This window comes from Canis lupus, chromosome 11 (assembly GCF_048164855.1).
Source record: "Canis lupus baileyi chromosome 11, mCanLup2.hap1, whole genome shotgun sequence".
Lineage (NCBI taxonomy): Eukaryota > Metazoa > Chordata > Mammalia > Carnivora > Canidae > Canis > Canis lupus.
In genome coordinates this window covers 61,406,817-61,424,090 of record NC_132848.1, presented here as the reverse complement: position 1 = coordinate 61,424,090, position 17,274 = coordinate 61,406,817, and the positions used below count along the sequence as shown (strand labels likewise).

At 34.9% G+C, this 17,274-nt stretch overlaps 1 protein-coding gene across 5 annotated transcripts in view; it reads left to right on the top strand.

Annotated features, from left to right (window-relative positions):
- FANCL (FA complementation group L) overlaps positions 1 to 17,274 on the top strand; it is a 112,410-nt gene that overhangs the window by 52,231 nt on the left and 42,905 nt on the right. The gene's annotated exons all lie outside the window — the stretch shown is intronic.

Sequence of the window (17,274 nt, the reverse complement as noted above, 5' to 3'; positions counted from 1 at the left end):
GCTGATGTATATAAATCTATTTTTTAAATGATTTTCTACCTAGTAGCCTTGTTAAACTTTTATCTAATAACTTATCAGTAAATTCATTTGGATTTTCTATGAACATAATTTTCTATGAACATTTGTAATGGCAGTTTCATTTTCTTCATTCTCAACTTTACAGCTATTTTTTTTTTTGCCTTATTGCTCTGGCAAGACTTTCTAATACCATATGAAATATAAAGAGTAAACCCAAGCATTCTTATCTTGTTCCAGACCTCAAAAAAAAAAAAAAAAACTTTAAAATTTTTATTAGGTAGATTTATGTGTCTGTATTTCTTGTACTAAAATCCTTTAACAATAATTAATAGAATTTATTTAGATTTCTAGTTTGCTGAGAGTTTTGTTGTGAATGAAAGTTGAATTTTGTCAAATATATTCTTTCTGTTAAGATAATCAAATTTTTTTCTCCTTTAATCTGTTAATGTGGTGAATTAATTGTTTGATTCCTTAATGTTAAGCCAGTCCTGTGTTCTTGAAATATACTCCAGTCACACTGTATTTTATATTTATCTATTGCTCACACACATGTGATCTCCAATGTATATTGTATATTGCCAGATTATATTTCTTATTCTTTTTTAGGAATTTGCACCTATGCTTATATGAGCAATCCCTTTGTTTTTCTGCTTCCGAATTTTGTTTGTGTTGCCTCTCCAGTTCTTCCTGTTTGTGAGACTATGCCTTAAAGGAGAAACAGCAACAACATAGTTTTAGGGAGTTTTATGGAGGGACTGTGATAGATGTGTGTATTTAGTCCACTTTCCTTACCTAGTAGCTTTTACCCTCTTTTCATAGAATACTAAATGTGTAGTTAATACTTTATTTGACTTCTGTTGTATAAACTAGTTGTGAACATGAAATGTTAAAATTTTTTTTTATTGCTTTCACCAGTGGGCTACTAGTTAAATAGAAGTATTGAAATTCCTAAGTAAGTATGTGAAATATAAATGGGGTTTCACATTTCCAACTATTGGCAAATAACAATAGAAATAAATCCTTTTATTTTCCCACCCATTTCTGTAATATGGAGAGGATTAGTATGGGAAGTTCAGGGTTCCTTGGACCTTCATAGAACTTAGGTAGGATTAGTAAGAAGAACTTACAGAAGTCTACTAGGGAAGTTATATCCTATTTTTAGTGCTTTCTTAGATGAAGTTGTATAGCTGCCATGGTCAAGTCTTTCTTAATAGTTACCTTGAAAAAGTACATAAACAGAAAAGCAAGGAGCAACATTTTTCAGTAGGAAACAAATGTAACATACATTTATTATTCCACCATATGTGGAGCACTGAGCTAGATTCTGAGGCTGTTAAGGTGAATAGACAGGTTATAATACCTAGGATTGGCTTTCAGGATTAGCTTTCGGTCTGATGAGGCAAGAAATATTTTAAAAGATACTTTCAGTAAAATGTGTTGAGTGTTTTGATGAGCCGTTTTGATAAGGTAAAGAAGATGTAATCTAACCTGATGTGGTCAAGCAAGTTTTCTGGATAAGCTGTTACTTGAGCTCAGTGTATCTTTAGGAATGAGAAGTTAGGCTTGGGAGGAGAGATGATACTTCAGGAGAGAACTGCATTAGCCAAAGAACAAATACATGAAATTATAGGAGATGATGCATGAATTACACAGCATTTGGTACTTTTTGGTCAGAGTTAGAGATAAGACTGGAGCTTTTGCTAGAATTAGGCAGAGCCTGGTATATAAGCATACCTTGTTTTATGGTTCTTTGTTTGTTTGATTGTACTTCACAGATAATGGTTGTTTTGTTTTTTGTTTTGTTTTATTTTTTAACAGATTGAAGGTTTGTGGCAATTTTGCCTTGAGGAAGTCTGTTGGTGCCATTTTCCAGTAGCATTTGCTTACTTTGTGTCTCTCACATTGTGGTAATTCTTGCAGTATTTCAAGCTTTTCATTATTATTTGTTATGATGATCTGTGACCAGTGATCTTCGATATGACTATTATAATTATTTTGAGTCACTATGAATTGCACCCATATAAGATGGTGAACTTAATGTATGTGTTTTGAACACTGTACATACTTCACATTCGCCTCATTTCTCTCCCTCTTCTTGGCTGTCCTCTTCCCCAAGACACAAAAATTTTGAAATTAGGCCAATTAATATGCCTGAATGGCCTCTAAGTGAGAGGAAGAGCCACCCATCTTTCACTTTAAGTCAAAAGCTAGAAATGATTAAATTTATGAGGAAGGCATGGCAAAACCAGGATAGGCCAAAAGGTAGGCCTCTTGAGCCAAAAACTTAGCCAGGTTTTGAAGGCAAAGGAAAAGTTCTTGGAGGAAATTAAAAGTGCTACTCCAGTGGACACACAAATGATAAGAAAGCACAACTCTTTGCTGATGCAAAGTTTCAGGAGCCTGGATAGAAAATCAAACCAGCCATGGTATTCTTTTAAGCCAAAATCTAAACCAAGGCAAAGCCATAATTAACTCTTCAGTTCTGTGAAGGCAAAGAAAAGGTGAGGAAGCTTCAGAAGAAACGTTTGAGGCTTGAGATTGGTTCATGAGGTTTAAGGAAAGAAGTCTCTGTCTAGCATAAAAGTGCAAGGGGTAGGAGCAAGTACTGATATATAGAAGTGATAGCAAGTTATCCAGATCTAGCTAAGATAGTGAATGAAAGTGGCTTCACCAAATAATATATTTCCAGTGTAGACAAACAGCCTTCTGTTGGAAGAAGATGCCATCTACGACTTTCAGAGAGAGAAGGCAATGTCTGGCCTCAAAGTTTCAAATAACAAGTTGACTCTTGTTAGGGGCTAATGCAACTGGTTACTTTATGTTGAAACCAGTGCCCATTTACCATTCTGAAAATCCTAGAGCTCTTAAGAATGATGCTAAATCTACTCCGCCCATGTTTTATAAATGGAATAACAAAGCATGAGTGACAGCACACGTATTTACAATATGGTAAGAAAAAAAAAATTTCTTTTAAAATATTACTACTCATTGACAGTGTTACCTGGTCACCCAACAGCTCTGATGGAGATTCATGTTTTCATGCCTATTACACAACATCCATTCTGCAGCCTATGGATCAAAGGGTCATTTCAACTTTCAAGTCTTATTTAAGAAAGAAATTTGTAAGGCCAAAGGTGCCATAGATAGTTATTCTTCTGATTGATCTTGGCAAAGTGAATTGAAAACCTTCTGGAGAGGATCCACTCTTCTAGATGCCATAGGAACATTTGTGATTCATGGGACAGGTCAAAATATCCATATGAATAGGAGTTTGGAAGAAGTTGATTCCAACCCTCTTGGAAGAATTTAAGAATCTTGAGACTTTAGTGGAGGAAGTAACTGTAGATATGGTAGAAATAGCAAGAGAACTAGACTTAGAAGTAGAGCCTGAAGATGGGACTGGGTTGTTTCAATCTCATGATCAAATTTTAATAGATTGGAGTTGTTCTTAGTAGTGAGCAAAGAAAGTGGTTTTTTGAGATGGAGTCTATATCAGGTGAAAATGCTGTGAAGATTGTTGAAATGACAGCAAGGAATTAGGATATTACATAAACTTAGTTGAGAAAATTGTGGTAGGGTTTGAGAGGATTGACACCCATGTTGAAGGTTGTGTTGTAGGTAAAATACTATCAAACAGCATTGCATGCTACAGAGAAATGGTTTGTGAAGGGAAGAGTCCCTTAATGCTTCGAACTTCATTGTCTTATTTTAAGTAATTGTTATAGCCATCCCAACGTTTAGCAACCACTACTCTGATCCATCCACTGCCGTCAACATTAAGGCAAGACCCTCGTCCATCAGAAAGATTATAACTCTGAAAGCTCAGAAGATAGTTAGCACCTTTTAGCAATAACATATGTCTAAAAATAAATAAATACTTTGATTAAAAATACATTATTGCTAAAAGGTGCTAATACAGGGTAAACACTTATTTTAAGCACTTTGAATATATCAGCCTACTGCCTTCTGCTTTTCAAAATTTCTGATGAGAACTCTGATTGTTTTTGAGGGTCCCTAGTGTCTGATAATTTGCTTCTTTTTCCAAAATTCTCTGTCTCTGGCTTTGAAAGCTTGATCATAATGTGTCTTGGTACAAGTCTCTTTGATTTCATCTTGCTTGGACTATGTTGATCTCTTGGAGGTTTATATTCATGTCTTTCATCAAAATTAGGAGTTTTAAGGCATTATTCAAATATTTTCTCTGCTACTTTCCCTACAGTGCATACATTGGTCAACTTGTCCTGCAGTTCTCTTAGGTTCTGTTCACACCTCTGCATTCTTTTTTCTTTATGTTGCTCAGATTTGATAGGATCGTTATGTCTTTAAGATCTCAAATTCTTTTGTATGCTCAAATTGGCCTTTAGATTCCTTTTGTGAATTTTCCATTTCAGTCATTGTACTTTCAGCTCCAAAATTTCTTTTTGGTTTCTTTTTAGGTCTTCTTTCTCATTGTTGATATTTCTGTTTTGTTAATACATCATTTTCTTGACTTTCCACATCTCTAATTTTTAAAGCATAGTTAAGACCATTTTTTTTTTTTTTCAGATTCTTTGTTTAGTCTACCCTCAGGTCTTTTTTAGGGACAGTGTCTGTTAATGTTTTTATTCTTTGGATCAGGGCCGCACTTTCCTGTTCTTCTAGGCTTGTAATTTTGTTGCTGTTGAAAACTGGATATTTTATTAGTGAGGTTAACTCTAGAAATTGAATTTTCCTTTCTGCCTGAAGAGGAAAAATCAATTATCTCCCTTTTCATTTTATTCATTTATCTATCTATCTATCTATCTATCTATCTATCTATCTATCTATCTATCATCTATATCTATCTATCTATCTATCTATCTATCTATCTATCTATCTATCTATCTATCTATCTATCTATAATTTTATTATCATAGGCTATCTCTGTGCTGAGGAACAGCTTGAGGTATAAGCTTAGGGTTTTCCTGGTCTCTTTTGAGCCTGTATCTTTCCCTGGGCTTGACAGTGACTTTCACATTTCCCTTGTATGTGCAGTTATTTATTTTTTAAAGATTTTATTTATTTATTCATGAGAGACACAGAGAGAGAGAGGTAGAGACACAGGCAGAGGGAGAAGCAGGCTCTATGCAGGGAGCCCGATGTGGGACTCAATCCCGGGTCTCCAGGATCACACCCCAGGCCCAAGGTGGTGCTAAACCGCTGGGCCACTGGCACGTATATGCAGTTATTTTTAAATGTTTGTGTCTTTAATGTCTGACTCCCAAAAGGGGGGAAAAAAAAGAAAAATGAAGAGGGGAGGACACTGGCTTTTTAAATATTCTGCAAGTCAATTCTGCAGGAGGAGGAGGGGCTTGCGACAATGGAAGGAGGTCAACAATTCCTGACTGACTGCCTCTTTGTCTACCCTTCTGAGATTAGAAGTCACATTGGTATCAGAACACAGATCCCTTTACCTACCCTACCTCCTCTAAGCTGTGTGTAAGTCATTCCTGGAGTACTTGCAGGGCTGCTGGTCCTGGGGCTTAGTGATAGGTAGCCTCTGTCAAGCTAAGAACTGAAGTTGATAGAATTTGCAAGTCTTCAGTAGACTCCTGAGGTCCAAAATGTATCGGACAGATTCTGTTGGTGTAGATGTTGTCTGAGTGGGGAGACAGATTCCTGCTTAGCCCTCTACTCAAAATTCTCTCCTAATTGGCTTGGTGTTGATTCTTAATGTCTGCAATATAGGATAGCTAAGGACCCTGTATGAGAGTGCCTACTAATTTTCTGCAGCACTTGACAGATGTTTCTTTTCTTAATCTTTTTTTTTTTTAAAGGTAGTTGCTATAGTCATTTTGTAATGGCTACATTTAAAATGAATATTTTTCGTTTGACTTTGTGAGTAGATACCCTGTTCACATGACCTAAAAATAGTAGCAGATCTTTTAAATAATCCTCACCAGTGTACAACTGACCAGTGGTCAGTTGTAGTCAAAATAAATGTAAGTATAAGAAGAGTTGGTACATTCTCTGTGGATTGCTTGACAGAGAATAGCATTTGATTAAATAGATGTAGTTATAGAGCTACTTACAGAAAGTGTGGAGAACATCAATGAAGCTTGCAAATAAGATCAAATGAGCTGAATATTTAAGAGATTTGCTATCTCTTTAAAGATATCTGATTAGAAATATTGCAATTAATATTAAAATTAAATTTCTTAAAAAGTTTAATCTCTTGATATTTCCTTATTCTATTGAAGCTTTTTGAATCCCCCAGAGATAAAGACAAAAATGATTATTAGAGAATTTATCTGCACATATTATAGGAAAGTATAAAAAAAATCAGAAGGGAAAGCAACTGTTGCAAGTACCAGAAAATTATGCTATTAATTTAAGTGTCATCAGAGCACAAAAGATCACATTCCAGGACTGTGAGAAAATTATTAAAATACTGGAAATAATAGTACTTAAGATGAAGATATTATACTCTAAGATCTGGTTAAGTGACTGACATTATTATATCACTTCAGGTATTATAAAAGTAACAAAATGCTTTTAAAGATAATAAGCGTTACATTTTGAGATTGGCAGTGTTCACACTTTTCTGCTTAAGTGCTTTTCCTAGTTTAACATAATTTAATAACAGTTATGGGAGAATAGCTAACATCTGAATTCTCATATATATCTTTTTTTCCTTCCTTCTCCAGTATATACACATTTTATACATCTCTCTCTCCCTCTCTCTCTCTCTCTCTCTCTCTCTATATATATATATATATATATATATATATGTATGTATGTGTATATATATGTGAAAGTGATAAAATTTCATTTCTACATGTTGGGTTTATGAGCAGTTACTTTTCTGCCTTTGTCTTTGGTGTTAGAAATATTGCTATTTTGTAATTTTTTAGCTCCTAATTGTTGATTAATCTGTAAAAAAGGTTCTGCTATGTGGATCCCATTACTCCCCAAAAGTCAGAACAAGTGGTTTTATTTTTTAACAGCTTTATTAGGGTATAATTGATACACAATAAACCGATGTATTTAAAGTGTGCAATTTGAGTTTTGACTATTGTTTACACCTGTGAAAGCCATCCCACAATCAAGATAATAAACATTTTCATTAGACCCAAGATTCTCCACTCCCCTTTGTAATCTCGCTTTCTTGGCCCTCACCTAGTCCCCAGGCAGCTACTGATCTGCTTTCTAGAATTTTGTATAATTTATGTATTCTCCTTTGTCAGATTTCTTTCCTCAGCATAGAGGTCTTCCATTGTGGCATGTAATAATAGTTCATTCTTTTTGTGCTGGGTAGTACTCCATTGTATGGATTTACCACATATTGTCCATTTAGTTGTTGATGGACATAGGAATTGTTTTCAGGTTTTGGTTATTACAAATAATTGCTGTGAACATTATGTGATGTCATTATATTAACGTATGCTTTCATTTCTCTTCTGCAAATACCTAGAAGTGGAATGTTGAATCGTATAAGAGGTGTATGTTTAATTTTTTAAGAAAATGCTAACATAAAAAAAAAAAAAAAGAAAATGCTAACATTTTAAAAAGAAAACAATTGCTTAAGAAGGTGGTTGTTACATTTTACATTCCAAACAATAGTATCCGAAAGTTCCTGTTTCTCTACATCCTTGCTCACATTTGGTATGGCCAGTCTTTCTCTTTCTCTCTCTCTCTCTCTCTCTCTCTCTCTCTCTCTTTTTAAGTATGCTCCACACCCAGCGTGGAGCCCACTGTGGGGCCTAAACTCATGACACTGAGATCTAGACCTGAGCTGAGAACAAGAGTTGGACACTTTACTGACTGAGCCACCCAGGTGCCCCCATCTTTGTCATCTTAGCCACCCTAATATCATGTAGTGGTAACTCACTGTGGTTTTGATTGCATTCCCTTAGTGACCAATGATATTGAGCATATTTTTTATGTGCTTAATTGTTATCCTTATATCTTTTTTGATAAAATATTTGTAAATTTTTTGCCTAAAGACCTAAATGGATGGAGAGATAGGCCACATTAATGCATTAGACTATTCAATATTGTTAAAAATGCCAGTTCTCTTTGAGTAGATCTACGGATTCAATACAATCCTAAAGTCCCAACAAATTTATTTTAGAAACTGACAATATAATTCTAAAGTACATAAGGAAAATACAAAGGACCTAGAATAGGAAACTGAAAAAGAAGAACAAAATTAGAGGACTAATGTGACCTCTATCTACCTTTATCAGGACAATGTGGTATTATCATAGAAATATTCCTTGACTTAAGATGGGGTTACATCCTGATAAACCCATCATAAATTAAAAATATTTTAAGTCAAAAATGCAATTAATACACATAACCTACCGAACATCATAGCTTAGCCTAGCTTACCTTAAACGTGCTCAGAACACTTATATTAACCAACAGGTGGGCAAGGTCCTCTAACACAAAGCCTATTTTATAAAAATGTATTGAATATCTCATATAATTTATTGAATACTGAAAATGAAAAGCAGAAAGGTTGTATGGGCACAGGATGTTTGTAAGCATATCCGTTGTTTACCTTTGTGATTGTATGGCTCACTGCCCAGCATCACAAGAATATCATACTGCATATTACTAGCTTGGGAAAGACCAAAATTCAAAATTTGAAGTATGGATTCTACTGAATGTGTGTCATTTTTTATACTATTGTAAAGTTGAAATTTTGTAAGTCAAGCCGTTGTAAGTTGGGGATCATGTGTATACCCATACAAACTGTATATATATACAACTATTTTTGTCAAAGGTGTAAAGATAATTCAGCAGAAGAAAGATAGTCTTTAATAAATTGGGCTGAAACAATACAATTTACTGTATGCAAAAAAAAGACAAACTTCATAAACAGAAATTAACTCCAAATGGATTATGAACTTAATGTAAAACCTAAGACAAAGAAACTTCTGGGAAAAAAAACACAAAAGTTTTGGGACTTTGGTTTTTTTTTAATATGACAACCCAAGCAAGATCCATATAAGAACAAATTGAGGGACGCCTGAGTGGTTCAGCAGTTGAGCGTCTGCCTTTGGCTCAGGGCATGATCCTGGGGTCCAGGATCGAGTCCCACATCAGGCTCCCTGCAGGGAGCCTGTTTCTCCTTCTGCCTATGTCTCTGCCTCTCTCTCTCTTATTATTTATAAATAATAAATATTTTTATTTTATAAATATTCAAAAAAGAGAACCAAATTGATAACTTGGACTTAAAATTTAAAAAAAAATCTGTTCTTGAGAAATACTGTTAAGAGAATGAAAAGACAGGCCACAGACTAAGAGAAAATATTTGCAGATTACATATCAGATAATGGATGTGTATTTAGAATATATAATAAGCTTCCAAAACTCAGTAATACCACAACTTAAAATGAACAGACTGTTTTCTATAGACATAATATTTTGGGTACTTAAAAGATAACCCTTTTGTTATCATTAAAGCTTTAAATTGATTTCATAAGGAAAAAACTTTCAAAATTATTTTGTTTACTTTTTAGAAAATTGACCGTATGTTTTCCTTGTTGGCATATGGCTAGGAATCAGGTAATTTTGTCCCCTACTTCACTTTCTTTGCATTTACTTTTTACCTAGCCATATTGCTTCAGTCAGCCTCAAAGTGGTGTATCTTGACGATACACCACTGCTCTACCACTGCTTTTTCTTTATTTGTCCTAGAGTTTTTCCAGGACTAACAGTGCCTGTAGGAGCATACATATGTAGGCAAATCTGGAAATGTGAGAATAAATGACCTTCTTAGGGCAACTTGACCAGACAGGAACAGAAGCCAGTGAATAATTGTTCTGAGATTCTCTTTTTAGGGCCACAATTCTGAGTTTTCTCTACAACTTCCCACAGAGCCACCATTGAACACTGTGACCAGCTTGTCACTATTTTGGTTTTCTGTCTTCTATTTCACTCATCCCGGTCCCTATTCCCTCTCAGTCCCTAAGATTACTGCCAGTAACCTATCTGTACTCAGGCTCTTGTCGCAGAGTGCTTTCTGTGGGGGAGAAGCTCAAATTATCATTGTGTATATCACTTACTCTTATAGCTACCAATAAAGGTGATGTGGGACAAGGGTCCATATGTACCAGTCATACCTATGGCCCAGAACTTTACCTTCTTAAAAAAAAAAAAAGTCATTTGCTTTTTTCTTTTTTTTTTCTTTTTTTCTTTTTAAAGATTGAACAAAACTTATGCAACTATATAGGACTTTTTAAGCACTTGACAGGGCTTCTTTAAAATCAATTTATAAGTCAGAGACTACACTAGTCTTCTCTCAGGTGATTTCCTTGATGCTAGAAAATTGTAATCTTCACAGTTATCAGCTTCCTTAACTTGTCACCACTATTTAGAAAATTGTATGTAACTTCTTATAGTAGTGGGCCACAGGCACTAACATATTAGCTTGTACTTAGTTTCTTTGTAGACTGTAAAGAAAAAATAAATTGCTTCTCCACATGTCAGTAAATAGGTACCAGCATGTTTTTTTTTTCAAATTTCAAAAGGGACTGCTTTCTTTTTTTAATTAAAACAATATCTGAACAATTCTCATGCAGTTTCATAAGGAATTGTAGAAAAATAACAAGACCAAATATTATCAGTGGCAGAATTTGAGGCTTTGTGATAGACCATTTCATTTTTTATGAAGTAAGATTTCATTTATTATTGGCATTTTCTAACCTATAGAATATAGACTTCAATTAAATGCATTTAAAGATTAGTGTTCCCTATGGAATTGCCATTTTTTTTTACTGTTTTTTAAATTTAAATTTAGATAACATATAATGTATTATTAGTTTCAGAGCTAGAGTTCAGTGATTCATCAGTCTTACATAATACCCAGTGCTCATTATACCACCTGCCTCCTTAATGTCAATCACCCAGTTATCCCATCCCCTGATCCCTTCCCCTCCAGCAACACTGTTTGTTTCCTATGATTAAGAGTCTCTTATGGTCATATTCCTCTCTGATTTTGTTTTGTTTTTCCTTCCCTTCTTCTATGTTCTTCTGTTTTGTTTCTTAAATTCCACATATGACTGAAATCATATAATTGTGTTTCTCTGATTGACTTATTTCACTTAGCTTTAATACCCTCTAGTTCCATCCACATCATTGCAAAAGGCAAGATTTTATTCTTTTTGATGGCTGAGTAGAAGTCCACTTTATGTATGTATGTATGTACATATATACACCCCACATCTTCTTTATCCATTCATCTGTTGGTGGGCCCCTGGGCTCTTTCCATGGTTTGGCTACTGGGGACATTGCTGCTGTAAACAGCGGGGTGTAGGTGCCCCTTCGGATCACTGTGTTTGTATCTTTGGGGTCAATCCCTAATAGTGCAAGTGCTGGGTCATAGGGTAGCTCTATTTTCAACTTTTTGAGGAATTTCCATACTGTTTTCCAGAGTGGCTGTACCGGCTTGCATTTCCACCAACAGTGTAAGAGGGTTCCCCTTTCTCTGGTACTAGCATGTTTTGAAAAGAGTTTAGACTTAAGCATATAGACAGTTCATCAGTGGACAAAAACAGTGTGGAAACCAGATCACTGATTTCTTCTTTAAATGTCTAGTCATGAAACTAATAAGAACATCTTTATCTACTTCCCTGTTCATTGGCTATGTTTCGTAAGAAAATAGGACACCATTTAAAGTTTTTAGAATAATGATATAACCTACTTTTCTGATGGTTTATTTTATTTATTAAACATGAACTATAATAACCAACTTGACCTTTCTGTGCTCAAATATCAGGGTACTTGATCATGTACAACTTCCAGTGATAAAAGTGGGCAGGCATTGCCAAAATAGTCTGTTTTAGCATTATAAAACTAGTCAGGCAATAGAATAAGCCTTTTGGTTTTTTTTGTAAGGCATCTGTAGACCTTTGACCAGACTTTCTGTTGATTCATGATCTCAAGGTTTAAATACCAAATCTATCACACTATCAGACTGCTTGCTTAGAAAACTTTTCAGTTGCGTTTGTTCAGAAATTTTCAGTGAATCAGTGTAGAGATCCCACATATAGATCTTTCCATCGAGAAGCTCATATACAGACTAGTCTAGATTTTCTGATTTCACTGCAGAGAATTTCATTAAATGTCATAGGTGAACCTAATATTAGATTGATGTCTTAATATCTTTGGGCTTGCTCTTTTCAAATCATGTCAAGAGGTCTATTGTTTTTACTTTTTTTCCTCAAGATTAATACATTCTTGTTATTCTTCTGACCTTTGCTTTTCACACAGGAAGATTAGACTCCATACCTGAGAATATCTCCCCTGTTAACTTCGCTCTTGTGCTCCCTGTGCATGTAATGTTACAGAGTTTGTTTTCCAATTCCTGCTGTTTGATTTTTTTTTCTTGTTATTGTTCTGCCCCACATGGAAATACAGAGACTAAAAGATTATGCGGTTGGTATACCTCAGCATGGGCCCTTGCTGCATATCTTTGGAGGAGGTAGAGTAGAATGTCCTTTTCCCACCTTATTTTATATTTTCTAGCTAGTTCAGAATTTCTCTTCCTTTCACTTTTTTTTTTAAAGATTTTATTTATTTGAAAGAGTAGGAGTGGAGTAGGGGGAAGTGACAGAGGGAGAGGAGAAGCAGGCTCCCCAAGCCCAACGTGGGGCTCAATTCCAGGACCCTGGAATCCTGACCTGAGCCAAAGGCAAACGCTTAAGTGACTGAACCACCCAGGGGCCCCTTTCACTTTTTTTAATGTTTTAAGGACAAGAGGTTGTTTAGCATCCTGTCTTCTCCTTTTCTCCACCACAGGAAGGCTGAGGGGTTAGGCTTCTGCATCATTATCTTGGTTACAGGGATACATTTCTTTGCTGTAAGACGGTTTATTACTTTTGGGACCCTAAACCTATTGTGTGTGTGTTTATGGGATTTTTTTTTGTTGTTGTTTTTGCTTTTGCTTTTGTTTTTTCCTGCTTATTTTTGTTGTCCTTCTTTAGTTTGTTCCCTGTCTTATGTCTTCATTCCTCTATTTCATTTTCTTTAATCATAGTATTATGTATATGTGCAATAAAAAAAAAGTGGCAATTTCTTTTTGATTAGTAAGTTAATCCTTGCAGTGTTCTGGGTGTAGTGTTTGGATCTTTGCCAAGTTATAGCTCTATAATTGCTTGCTATTCCTGCTAGAAATTTGTAGTTCCTAACGTATTCCAAAAACTTAAAAGTTTTGGAAGACTAATTTTTTCCCCTGTATTTTAGAAAATAATGGTATTTGTGTAATGCATCATTGACTTCTGTCCTTGAATACATGGGGATAGAAGATAAAATGTTGTCCAAATAGTTTGGTTCTGGTATGATTAAAGAAGAAATGACTATGTTGAATCATATAAATTGCTCATATTTAATGGATAGATACTTATATATAATTTGAATGAGAAAATGTTTTTCTAAACAAATTGAAATTAAATGGGAGTACATTATAGTAATTGGCATTTTGAAAAGAAAGCTAGGTACTTTTAAGTGGACAGACTATCTGCTTTATGGATTTTCAGACAATTGTACATAGAATTCTTGACTTTTAGAGTTGAAAGTCATCTTAGAAGTTGTCTAATGCACACTCATATTTATTGATGCAATATTAAGTCTTTAAGAAGCTGAATATGTCTTGATCAAATACTTCATTACCATCAAGATGAGAGCTGTGACCTCCTTGTGTAAAAGGATGCTCTTATCTTTGTATCAGAGATCCCAACATAGACTTGACACATAGTTGAAATACTAGTTTCATTAAATTAAGGCTAGTGTGCTTTTTTCTAATCTGTACACATCATGAAGTGAAAGGATGGCTCACGGACCATTTATTTTGATTTTTATGTATGAAATAAAAATGATTATGATTAGAAAAATTGTTGTTTATTAGAAAATAATACATATTGTAGGTAATATGGAAAAGTGCCAAGAAGGAAATAAAAATTGTCATAAAATGGTTAAAGCCACACTAACTAAGGACCATTGAAATATTGGAACAAAGTCATTGGAGCCAAATCAGAACAAAACAACCTGGATTATTCTGGAATGCATTAAGGGCATGCATTGTATAAAAAAAATAGTGAAAGGGAATAAAGGGGAAAGAGAAAATGAGTGAAAATATCAGTGAGGGTACAGAACATAAGAGACTCCTAACTCTGGGAAATGAACAAGGAGTAGTGGAAAGGGAGGTGGGCGGGGGGTTGGAGTGACTGGGTGACAGGCACTGAGGGGGCCACTTGACGAGATGGCACTGGGTATTATGCTATATGTTGGCAAATTGAACTCCAATAAAAATAATTAATTAATTGATTAATTAATTTTAAAAGGCATGCATTGTGGTCCCGTGTGACCTGCAGAATGCTCACCTCTTCAGTGAGGTTCTAAAATCAAGCAGTAACTAGTAATGGGAGTGTTATAGGAGAGGAGCCACGCTGTGGAACTGAGCTACCTCAGCTTTGAAGGAAAAGCTGCTCTGGTGAAAGCAGACCCCCATCCAGTATACTTCATTTTTCTTACCTTAATTCTTGAGGCTTTGCTCCTCTCTCCTCTTTCTCTTACCCTGAAGTTTTGCAATGTAGAAGTAAGGTCTAAACTTACAAGGTTGAGTACTTTTTATTTGATTATGAGTATTTTTTCTTTCGAGAATTATCTCATCTCCCCTCCTTTTTTAAAATCCTGTGTACTTTTTTACTGATTTTTCAAAAACCCTTTTATATTAGGAATATTGATTGCTTGATATGATACAGATATTGTTAGCTTGTTGTTTTAGTTCACAGGCTGTAAATTTCTCCAGGTCAAGGACTATATAGCCTAAGTACTAAGGACTTAAGCATTGTATATACATTATCTCAACCCAGTCTTATATGGATTAACACAATTTCCATATTGCAGAAGCCAAGTGAAATTAATTTGCTCAGAAAGATACAGTTAGCTTTAAGAGGTGGACCTAGGAATCAGACTCAAGATTTGACTAGTCTTGATTTTTTTCTTTAAGATTTTATTTATTAGAGGGAGAGAGAATGAGCAGGGAGGGGGTAGAAGGAAAAGGAGAAGCAGACGCTGTGCTGAGCAGATATCCCCACTTGGAGTTTAATCCCAGGACCCTGGGACCTTGACTTGCACCAAAGGCATATACTTAACTAAGTCACCCAAGCACCCCTAATTTCTGTGATCTTAACTAACATGTATTACATCTTATATTTCTTTAGGTCAACCAGTATCTGTGATAGAGCATAACACTTAGACACTATTGCTGGATTGAATTGTATCAACACATTTCATTTAGGTATTATTTGCTTATTTAATTTTGTATATTTCAGTGTGTTGTAAATAATATAATACATTCTTTAATTCTTTTTTTAAAGTGAAGTATAGTTGGCATGTGCTGTTACATTAGTTTCAAGTATACAACATAGTGATTCAACAAGTCTATACTTTATGTTGTGCCTCACTCCATGTGTAGCACCATCTGTCACCATACAATAACATAATACCATTGACTATATTCCCTATGCTGTACCTTTTATCATCATGACTTATTCATCCCATTACTGGAATCCTGTATCTCCTACTCTTCCCTTGTTTGCCTGTCACCCCACTTCCCTACCCTGTGGCAGCCATCAGTTGTTCTTTGTTTTTATGGATTTATTTCTGCTTTTTGTTTATTTTTGTTTTGTTTCTTAGATTCCACATATAAGTGAAATTACATAATATTTGTCTTTCTTCAATTCTTGACCCAGATAGTTTGTGGAAAATGGTTTGCAAATTGTTCTAAGTTGAAGCTAAAAATTTTTCCATAGGTCTAATTTATAGAATTCATTTCATAAACAATGAAATAATTTGTTCATTTTTACAAATTTATTGTATACCCCCCAAAATCCCAAAATTAAAGTAAAATATGACATAAACATTAAAAACATAAAAGTTATGATGAAAGATTCTTAAGGATGCCTTTTTCCTCATAACTGGTTGAATCTTTTATTGAAGTATAATTAACATAATTTATTGGTTTCAAGTTTACAATATATTGATTCAATACTTTTATACATTATTCAGTGTTTACTATTACTGTGGTCACCATCTGTCATCATACAGTATTATCACAATACTCTTGACTATAATCGCTATGCTGTACTTTTCATCTCCATGAAGTTTAGGCTTCTTAATCCCCTTTATCTATTTCACCTCTTCCTCCCCTGCAACCACCAGCTTGTTTTCTTTTTTTAAGATTCTACATGAAGTGACATCCTAAGGTATTTGTCTTCCCCTGTCTTCCCCTGTCTGATTCATTTTATTTAGCTTACCCTTTAGGTCCATCCATATTGTCACAAATGTCAAGATTTCATCCTTTTTATGGCTGTGTAGTATTCCATTATGTGTATATGTACACACACACGTCTTCATTATCCATTCATTTATCAGTGTACACAGGTTGCTTTCATATCTTGGCTTCTGTACAAAACACAGCAATCAACAGAGAGGTGCATACATCTTTTTGAATTAGTGTTTTTCTATACTTCGGGTAGATACCCAGCAGCGGAATTACTAAGTCATATGCTATTTCTATTTTTAATTTTTTGAAGAGCTGCCACATTGTTTTCACAGTGGCCACACTAATTTACATTCTGATCAACAGTGCACAAGGGTTCCTTTTTTCCCTACATCCTTGCCAACACTTATTATTTCTTGTCTTTTTGATTCTAGTCATTCTGACAGGTGTAGGCTGCTATCATAGTAGTTTTGAATTGGATTTCCATGATGATTAGTGATGTTGAGCATCTTTTCATGTGTTTCTTGGCATCTGTATGACTTCTTGAGAAAAATATCTACTTAGGTCCTCTGCCCCCCCCCCCCCTTTTAAGAGAAATAGGTGAGCAGAGAGAAAGGGAGAGAATCTTAAGCAGACTCCACACCTATTGCAGCGCCCAGTGTGGGGCTCAATTTCACAACCCTGAGATCATGATCTCAGCTGAAATTAAGAGTGGGATGCTTAACCAACTGAGCCATCAGGTGCCCCACTCTCTCCATTTTTTGATTGGATTGTTTGTTTGTTTGTTTGTTTTGGTGTTCAGTTATGTAAGTTCTTTATATTTTGGAGGTATTAACTTCTTATGGGATATATCATTTACCAGTATCTTCCCCATTCACTAGGTTTCTTTTTCGTTTTATTGGTGGTTTCCTTCACTATAAAAGCTTTTTCTTTGGTGTAGTCCCAGTAGTTTAGTTTTGCTTTTGTTTTTCTTGCCTGAGGAGGCACATTGAGAAAAATGTTGC